General features: G+C 36.6%; 1 long non-coding RNA gene across 1 annotated transcript in view; it reads left to right on the top strand.

Moving 5' to 3' along the window:
• LOC128249957 (uncharacterized) overlaps window positions 1-9,786 on the top strand; it is a 52,326-nt gene that overhangs the window by 8,899 nt on the left and 33,641 nt on the right. The gene's annotated exons all lie outside the window — the stretch shown is intronic.

Here is a 9,786-nt window from a genome sequence, read left to right as displayed (position 1 = left end):
ACACACACACACACACACACACACACACACACACACACACACACACACACACACACATATATATATATATATATATATATATATATATATTTATACAAAGTCCTTTGTTCTTTTAAACAATTACCCACTTTAGCTAGCCCTACCTACAAACAACCTACAATACTACTTTGTCATAAGAGAGAGATGCTTTTGTTCGTAGAGTAAGATAGAGTTTAACACGGTTTCTTTCAAACATTATCACACAGCAAGACTACCTGTGTAATGCATCCGGTGTTATTTTTCTAGCTTCTGTGAACTGTTGCTGGCATTCAGGTTATTTTTCAAATGCGCAATCACGGAGTACATTTTGTTTATCACTATTTCTTTTAATATCAACAATGCTATGTAATATTCTATTTAATATTCTCTTCGATGATGATCACTGTACTGCTGCTTACACTATTCAACCAACAATGTCAAGTGTCATACCAAGTAGTCTTTGGAGACAGCTAAATCCTTGTTCGTCTTAAGAATCTTTCTAAATAAGTATACACCGAAATCTGTACGAGTATCGGGGTATAATACATAAAACGTTGGGTATAATATATTTCAGAGTAGGTGTTACTTATCAGGTAGATATGGTTAGATATCTGGTGGGTGAGTTGTTACATGTCGAAGGCACTGTGGTAATTCAGAAAGATTGCTATAGACATGTGAGACTTATAACCTAGGTAGGTGTTACGTATCGAAAGAACTTTTGTGCAGTCATTCGATCGGTAAGAAATAAAAACCCAAATGTTCTTCAGATAAGATTTCTCTCTTAAAAAATGTATATTGGCTAATGTGGTATATATATATATATATATATATATCTGAAAAACAATGATGGAATGGTCTCGGCTGTAATGAAGTTGACCACAGATCAAAGTTAATATGAATCAAAACACCAACTGAAACAACAAGGAAAGCATGGAGAAAAACAACAACCTAAGACGTGTTTTTCAGACCGATTATTTCCCTAAATGACACAGAACAAAACCTCAAGGATAAAATCTCCTAGTTTGGAAGTAAAACGTTTCTGTGCGCTGTTTTGATGAGATCTCAGAGCAAACAAATTAAATCCGACTTTGGGAAACCTATCCCTCTCCTCCGGAGCCACTCTAGGGTTTCATAGCAATTAAGAAATGTGTTTATACTAAACTTTTCTCTCTCCTATTACTTTCGTTCGGCAGTGGCGTGTTAGTAGATGCATATCAAAATACTAGATAATTTCTATATAATATATGTTACTGGTGGTGTTGATGTTTAACCTCAGGTTAACTTTTATCGAGAAAAATTATGACCAAAAGCATTTCAACCGTTACTACTCTGTGTTTTTAGGGATTTGTGGGACTATATTATTTAATGTTACATTGCCTTTTTATTACCTGAGGAACCGGAAACGGGGAAACTAATAGTTGTAATGTAACTGATGCATAAAATATCCAGCTATTAAATGAGCTATTAGAATTGCACGGAATTCTTTATTCGCTTAAGCTACATTTACTCACACAGAGAAACACAAGCATTCATACAACACTCACTCTCTCTCTCCCTCTCTCACATACACACACTCACACACAGACACACACACACATACACACACACACACACACACACACACACACACACACACATATATATATATGTATATATATATATGTATATATATATATATACAACGAGAAAAAACAAATGGGGGTAAAAAAAAAATTTCTGTACTATACTACATATATTGGTTTGTAAATACAGATGTATACATCTGCATCCCTGCGACACTTTGTGCGTCTTTCTCCCCCTCTCTCTCTCCACACACACACACAAGCACACGCACACACACACATATATATGCACATACATACATGAATACATACATACATGCATACATACGCACACATGTATGTGTGTATCAGTAAAGAGAAAGATAGAGAGGGAGGAAAAAGAAGAGAGAGATGTAGATGGAAAGGAGTAAGGTAGGTAGATTATATGTAGAAGACATGCATGTATATTGACAGTATGTCCACCTAACAAAAATTAGTTATACATGTATTTCAAAGGACCAGTTTTGTCGCATTATATGTCCCCTAAGAACCGCGTTAATTTCATGAACAGGCTTGTTCGTTGATCGGATCAACTGGAAGACTCGTCGCTGTAACACGTATATGTACTATGTTTATATATATATTTATATAGTTTTAGAGAAACGAACCAAGGTTCAAGGTTCTTTTCACTAAAACTATATATTTATATTTTATACTGTGAAACTTAATTTAATCTTAATTTTTAATAAATTGAATTTAATTGAGTTTTTACCTGTAAATTTGGATTTTTATCCCTAATATTATATATATATATATATATATACATATTTATACACACACACGCATATATATAAACATAGCACGTGTAACGACACAAGAACAAGAGCCCAGTGTCGTTATAAATAGATGACTATATTTATTGTCCGATACAAGCATGGAGACTTACATGCAGAACTTTAGGTTTCTGTATCAATCCAATGACAGCATTTAGAGATTAGGGTCTAGAGTATGACTAATCCTTTCCTTGAAACCGCTTGCAGCCAGAGTCTCGGGCTGGCGCCGGCCCCTGCTGTCATGTGGCTTTGCCCTCATTTTAAGGTAAGAATTAGTGATATGCCAGATCCTTACCACTTCAAGAGAAAACGCCACCAGAAAGAGTCTTGGTTTACACCACCCTTCTCTTTAAGCGTAGGTAAGATTTTCCTTAGCTTAGTAGAAAAATACCCTGAGAGTTTCCTTTAGCTGCGCACTCAATGTCTCCGTTGAATTCCAAGCGAAAAACTAATGTGTAAGGTTGGCTGTAATGAGTATATGAAACGGGTATACTTCGATTAATATACCCACTCTATTGACAAATATACGAGTGCATATTTTTTCTGACTGATGGATTCTTAGACGGCTATATTTGTGTGTGTGTGTGCGCGTGTGTGTATGTATGTGTGAGTGCATGTGTGTGTGTGTGTGTGTGTGTGTGTGTGTGTGTGTGTGTGTGTGTAAGTCTGTGTCTATCTGTGTGTTTGTGTGTATGCGTGCGCCAGTGTGTTTAGTTGTTTATAGAAAGCCATATATTATAGTTGTAGTGAAGAAGAAATGCTGCTAGATACACATAAATACTTGCAGTGTAATTAGCTGATTCTTGAATATTTTCCGCAGAAAAATAAACAGATATTTTTGCGAAATCAGCACATTTTGAAGATATTTGTAATTTAAATTGAGACTCAGTTATCCAGTTTGTACCTCCAAATCCCTCCTTTTTCATGTTCTTTCACAAAAATCGGGCAATTTATTTTTCCCTTGTCGTTCTAATATTACTATTTATTTATGTGATAACAGTTTTACGAGAACTTCTAATGGAGGCTCCTGTTATATTTTTAAAGAACTCATACATCTTCATATCTTAGATTTTGTTATCATTTACTCCTCAAACTATATGGCCTTCACTCGCTTGTGATATTCGCCCGTTGCTAGAGATTTAAGATTCCTGAACTAATCGTGAAAATGTTGCATTTTTACTTGCTCGGCCAGTGCATCAGGCAATTATTTCTCGCTATTGAATTTCCAGCATCTTCAAAATAGGCACCACATGTTTCAGGTCAAAAATCTTACGCAAAATTACGCCCCACACTATAGCCACCGTTACAAAGTTTATTTTTTAATTGGCTCCCTCTACGTTATTCTAATTATCGAACAGAACTGTTTATTGATATTCTAAAAAACCTCTTACAGTATCTATCACAGCTCGCTTATACACTTATTGTATCTCTTCACAAAACAGAAACATACACACAAATACATATATGTAGGCAGAATATTTTTTCCTTCAATTAGCAGTTTAATTGCATATATGACATATGCAATTGAATCATATTACAGAACTCAGCTGCCGACACATTTTTCTGCAAACTATGGTGAAGTTTATCCTGTTCATGTTATATCATTAGCATTATCCTACGTTTGAGAATAAAAAATTATTTCCTTAACTTTCTAGACATCTCAACACTTCTAAAGCAAACTGTGTTTACTTTCATCGTAATAAAAGTTATATTACATTGGAATTTAATATATTGTATCATATTCTTAAACGATTTTAATTCTTGTAATATTTTGAGCAGTGAATAGAAACTGGATTATCGGGAGGTGAATCACTCTTAGAATAATATAATTATTCCTATAACGTGCAGAAACCAGAGTGCCCAGAGGAAACACACTATTACAAATATTGGAACTGCAATACTTGCAGATATGATAATACGGTTGCGACGAACCCTTGTTTACATAAATTTAGATTAGCATCCATTATAGTTTAGGCAATTCGTAAGATTGCCATGTTATCACCTCGGGATACTCAATACCTATGGTTTTATCATTAATGATGTAAAGAAGGAGATTAAGGGAATGTTTCCAACACTTAAGCAATCTACATGCAATTCACCATTAGCACAGTAGTATTCCTCGGGACGCCGTAATATTTGCCTTTGGGATTTGCTGATTGAAATGGCAAGACTTGGGTGTTTCTGGAAACTGAAAACCTCGAAACCAAAAACGCAACTCTGTTGGCATGGATAGAATTTTGGTTATTATAGCATCATCTCTTTTTGCTTCACCCAGAGACAATAGTAATAGCAATGTTGTGTAGGATAAAAGGCTTTACTGTAAGTCAGTTTTAGGCACACATAAATTACACAGTAGTATTACTGGACAAAGCTTTTTCAGTTGAAGTATTTGCTTTGATAGAGTTGAGGTTATAAATGAATTCTAGGGGATAGTTAACTATATGTTCCTGATCCACAATACTGACAATTGCTTTGCAGCTGCCACTCGCTTTTATCCACACACACATACATGCATGCATACAGATGCATGTACATATATACATATATATATATATATATATATATATGTGTGTGTGTGCAGACATATACGTACATATATATGTACATATATACGTACATATATACGTACATATGTACATATATACGTACATATACATGCATATTACACACGTACACACACTCGCAGACATACAGACATATATATATATATATATATATATATATATATATATATATATATATATATATATATATATATATATATATATATATACATGCATATACGTACCAGGTTGAGGCAAAAGGTTTTTCTCGTATTTCAAGTTTTAATTAACAGCTCAAACAAATTACATGAGGAAAGCACTTATTCATCAAAATATGTTCTATGATATTCTACTGTCTGTTGTCATCGTTGCGTCAGAATCTCAACTCCACGCTTATAGCAATTGACTGATTCAGAGGGAAAATCTCCATGCGCTTGTTTTCAAAGTCATTCATATCGCTGGATTTCTGTTCGCGTAGGAAATGAGCCATGGTTCGGAAAATGTGGTAACCTGACGGTGCACGGTAGGGACTGTAGTCATGATGAGGTAGCACTTCCAGCCCCTGAATTTCCTCAAGTTTGCACTTCGTCACGTTGACAGTATGCGATGGGGTATTGTTTATGCGCGTCTTTGATTGACCTTTGCCAAGTTGCGGACTTTCAAAGCCTCATATACTCGCTACAGTTGTCCAGCATAAGGGTTATTATTGTAATTATACTTATGTTTATGCTTGCGTGTACCCGGATCCTGTCAACTTGATTGGATGAACGAAATGTACATCGTATACCCAGAACATTCAGAAGAATCTAACAGGAATTAATCGTATTTCATCCGAAGAAGCACACACACACACACGCTCTCTCTCTCTCTCTCTCTCTCTCTCTCTCTCTCTCTCTCTCACCCCCCCTACACACACACAGATGGCTGTTGCTGAAGAGTATTTAGCTATATAATAATTATAATGAATGTTCTCCAATAATAGTTTTTTGAATATAAACTCAGCAGCTATAGCTGGTGCTCAGTGTAGAAACAAATATGATCTACTATTAAAACCTGATATCGTCCATCCAGGTGTGATGTTGTCCATATACATATACATATATAAATACATACATGCATTCATTCATACATACATACATACATACATACATACATACATACATACATGTTTACATACATGCAACAAGTTGTGTATTTGAAGTGGGAGACTATTTTTCGGAAATACGATAGGTACTATCTCCAACTTTGGAGCCACAACTACCAGCCTCGTTGAATAACTGTTTAATCTTCAGATGAATGAACTGGCGGAGCCTTTTATTCACGGTCGTCGTGATTTTCGACTGAAACTTGAATTTACCATGGCTGGACACAACAACAACATAACCGAAGAACAGAACGAAAACAACAGCTCAACAGAACCTTTCTAGCTGTATCATTTAAGTATATATGAGCATATCTGGATATGCAAGTGTATGCATGAGAAGACATACATAAAACAAAACATACAAATCTGCACGTATGCATACATACGTACATACATACATACATACATACATACATACATACATACATACATACATACGGCGGCGAGCTGGCAGAAACGTTAGCACGCTGGGTGAAATGCTTAGCGGTATTTCGCCTGCCGCTACGTTCTGAGTTCAAATTCCGCCGAGGTCGACTTTGCCTTTCATCCTTTCGGGGTCGATTAAATAAGTACCAGTTACGCACTGGGGTCGGTATAATCGACATAATCCGTTTGTCTGTCCTTGTTTGTCCCCTCAGTGTATAGCCCCTTGTGGGTAGTAAAGAAATAACATACATACATGCATACATACATACGAGTGGAGGCGCAATGGCCCAGTGGTTAGGGAAGCGGACTCGCAGTCATAGGATCGCGGTTTCGATTCCCAGACCGGGCGTTGTGAGTGTTTATTGAGCGAAAACACCAAAAGCTACACGAGGCTCCGTCAGGGATGGTGGCGAACCCTGCTGTACATTTTCACCACAACTTTCTCTCACTCTTACTTCCTGTTTCTGTTGTGCCTGTAATTCAAAGGGTCAGCCTTGTCACACTGTGTCACGATGAATATTCCCAAGAACTACGTTAAGGGTACACGTGTCTGTGGAGTGCCCAGCTACTTGTACCTTAATTTCACGAGCAGGTTGTTCCGTTGATTGGATCAACTGGAACCCTCGACGGAGTGCCAACAACAACATACATACGTAACCAATCACCTAGAACACACACACACACACACACACACAAATCACATTACATATATTGATTGAGTATGTTCTTTATTTTTTAGCTACGAGTTGGCTTTGATTTAGCAAGCCTATGTTTAGAAATGTGTTAATGACATTCTTGCGACAATTCTATCTTCCTAATCAATATAAATATTATACCATATAACATCGTGTTAACGAATTTTACAAACGTCACAGCCATTTCTGATAATTTAACTATGTATAAACTGCTAAGACGCTACAATATTACCAATTTTTAGCGTGGATAGTGTTATTACCTCCGCCTTAGCGAAGGCGGAGCTATTGTCTTCAGTTGTGTTTGTTTGTTTGTCCGTGGGCAAGATATCTCAAGAACCGCTGGATGGATTCGGATGAAACTTTCAGGGATGTTTGGCTTCGTGTTTGGCACGAAGGGGTTAGATTTTGGGATCGATCCAGTACCGGAAAAAGATTCTGGAATATTTGTTATATTTACATTACTTCACATGAAGTATTACAATCTGCTATTCTTTCAAGTCTTTCTCTGATTATCTCCTATGAAAGCGCGCTTATAGTTTCCACGTAAGCTATGGTTGCGTTGCTGTTTCCAAAGTTTTGTTTTTGTTTCTCTATAATTAATTTTACTCGCGTCTCTATCTTAGTAGAAACTGATAGATAAAGAAATCAAACTACATAAACAAACGGTAGCGAAACCGTTCAGAAATTAAATAACACTAGCATATTCAGTAATAATAATAGAATTATCCTTGACAATTTTTAGTTTTATCAATTTTGAAAATATCGCTCTGGTTTAAAACCTCTTACCTACTTCACAATTTCATGTCTAGCTCTACCTTGAAGGAAGCTTTACTTCTTGGACTCACGTTTTTGTGCGCAACTATGTTGTTAAACCTCCGTTAACAGCACCGTACGCGGGTCCTTTCCGTTTTCTTTCACGCACAGATAAACTTTTCACTATAGATCTTAATGGTCGTAAAAACACTATATCAGTGGATAGACTAAAAAAGCCTTCATAAAGAAAACTGTCCCTGTTCCCACTGCAGACGACACATACACAGCATTACAAACATGGCCCGCACACTCACCTTCACATTCCATGCTTACCGCTGGGATCGATCAGGTACCGGACAAGGATTCTGGATTATTTTTCCGGTATTTTTACTTAATTTTTGAGAGCGGTCGGGTTCATTTTACGTATTCTCGTTTGTGAGAGCAGTCGAGTTTATTTCAGATATTCTCATTTTAAAAATTATCTCCGGCTAGTCATTGAAAGGACATTGGTTGCTTTGGCGGCGGTTTGCACTCTCTGAGTGCTCCTGTTATCTTTAAATTCGGGAAATACGCAATGTTATTATGTACAAAATCTGGCGGCAAACTGGCAGAGCTGTTAGCACACCGGGAAAAGTGCTAGCGGCATTTTGTCCGTCTTCGTGTTCTGAGTTCAAATTGCGCCGGGGCTGACTTTGTTTTCCATTCTTTCGGGGTCGTTAAAATAAATACCAGCTGAGTATTGGGGCCGATGTGATCGACTTAGCCTCTACTCCGAATTTACTGATATTGTGCCACAATTTGAAACCATTCTGTACAAAATCTGTAAACAATCGATTTAGGTATGTCACAAATATCCCAAGCTCTATATATCAAAGCGATATGCAATGAGAATGACAATATCCACGTCTAACATTGGAGGAGTGGAGCAGTGAATTATACGGAGTCCAGTACTTGATTTGACAGTTTATTGTATGAACCTTGGAGAAGGAAGGTTGGATTTGAACTCAAACCGTAAAGTATCAGAACAAACGTTGCAAGGGATTTTAACTGATGATCTGACCTTCCTATGTTTTGTGTCCCTCAATAGTAATATTTGATTATGATAAAATAGTTTAGGCCATTTTTGAATTGATACAAAAGAATTTTCATTGGAAAGAACTGGATTGGTCCTTGAAATTTAGTAATGATTATTATAGCTACTTATAAGAGTGTACAGGCTGACGCTAAGTAATTCGTTAGACCTGCTGGAAATAGCAGCTAAATAACCTCAAATTTCACACTACTATCTTTAACCAGGAACGGAAATACGAACAAGGGAAACTTATCCATAGATATATAAAGAAAAGTTTGACGATCATGGATAAGACACATATGATCAACAGTATACTCAGTTAGGGTCAACTTGGGACAAAAGAACAAAAATTAACAAATGTAGGCGATGTGATGTTTCAGATTTTTTGAAATCATAACCCAGTAGAAGGACTCCAAATAGTGTCAAGCATATATTCGGCAGATTCCGATTCCAACGTTGTCAAAGACTAAGCGCTACCATCTTACGAATACTTTAACTAAGAAAAATAGCGAAATCGTTGACATAACATTTTTCTCGATATCCATAGATAGCTTACGAAGCTTGTATCAGGTGACCAACGAAGCTCCGTTCCATCTTAATTTCTCTGCCATAAAAGACTCTGTTACCAATTTATCAAACTGAGTAAGACGTGTAAAGTATCAGAAACATAAACAGAAATAAAATGGACACACACACACACACACACACACACACACACACACACACACACACACACACACACACACACACACACACACACA

Source organism: Octopus bimaculoides, chromosome 1, assembly GCF_001194135.2.
Source record: "Octopus bimaculoides isolate UCB-OBI-ISO-001 chromosome 1, ASM119413v2, whole genome shotgun sequence".
In the NCBI taxonomy this organism is placed as follows: domain Eukaryota; kingdom Metazoa; phylum Mollusca; class Cephalopoda; order Octopoda; family Octopodidae; genus Octopus; species Octopus bimaculoides.
Note: the sequence above shows the minus strand (reverse complement) of the source record. Positions and strands in the feature narration are given on the sequence as shown.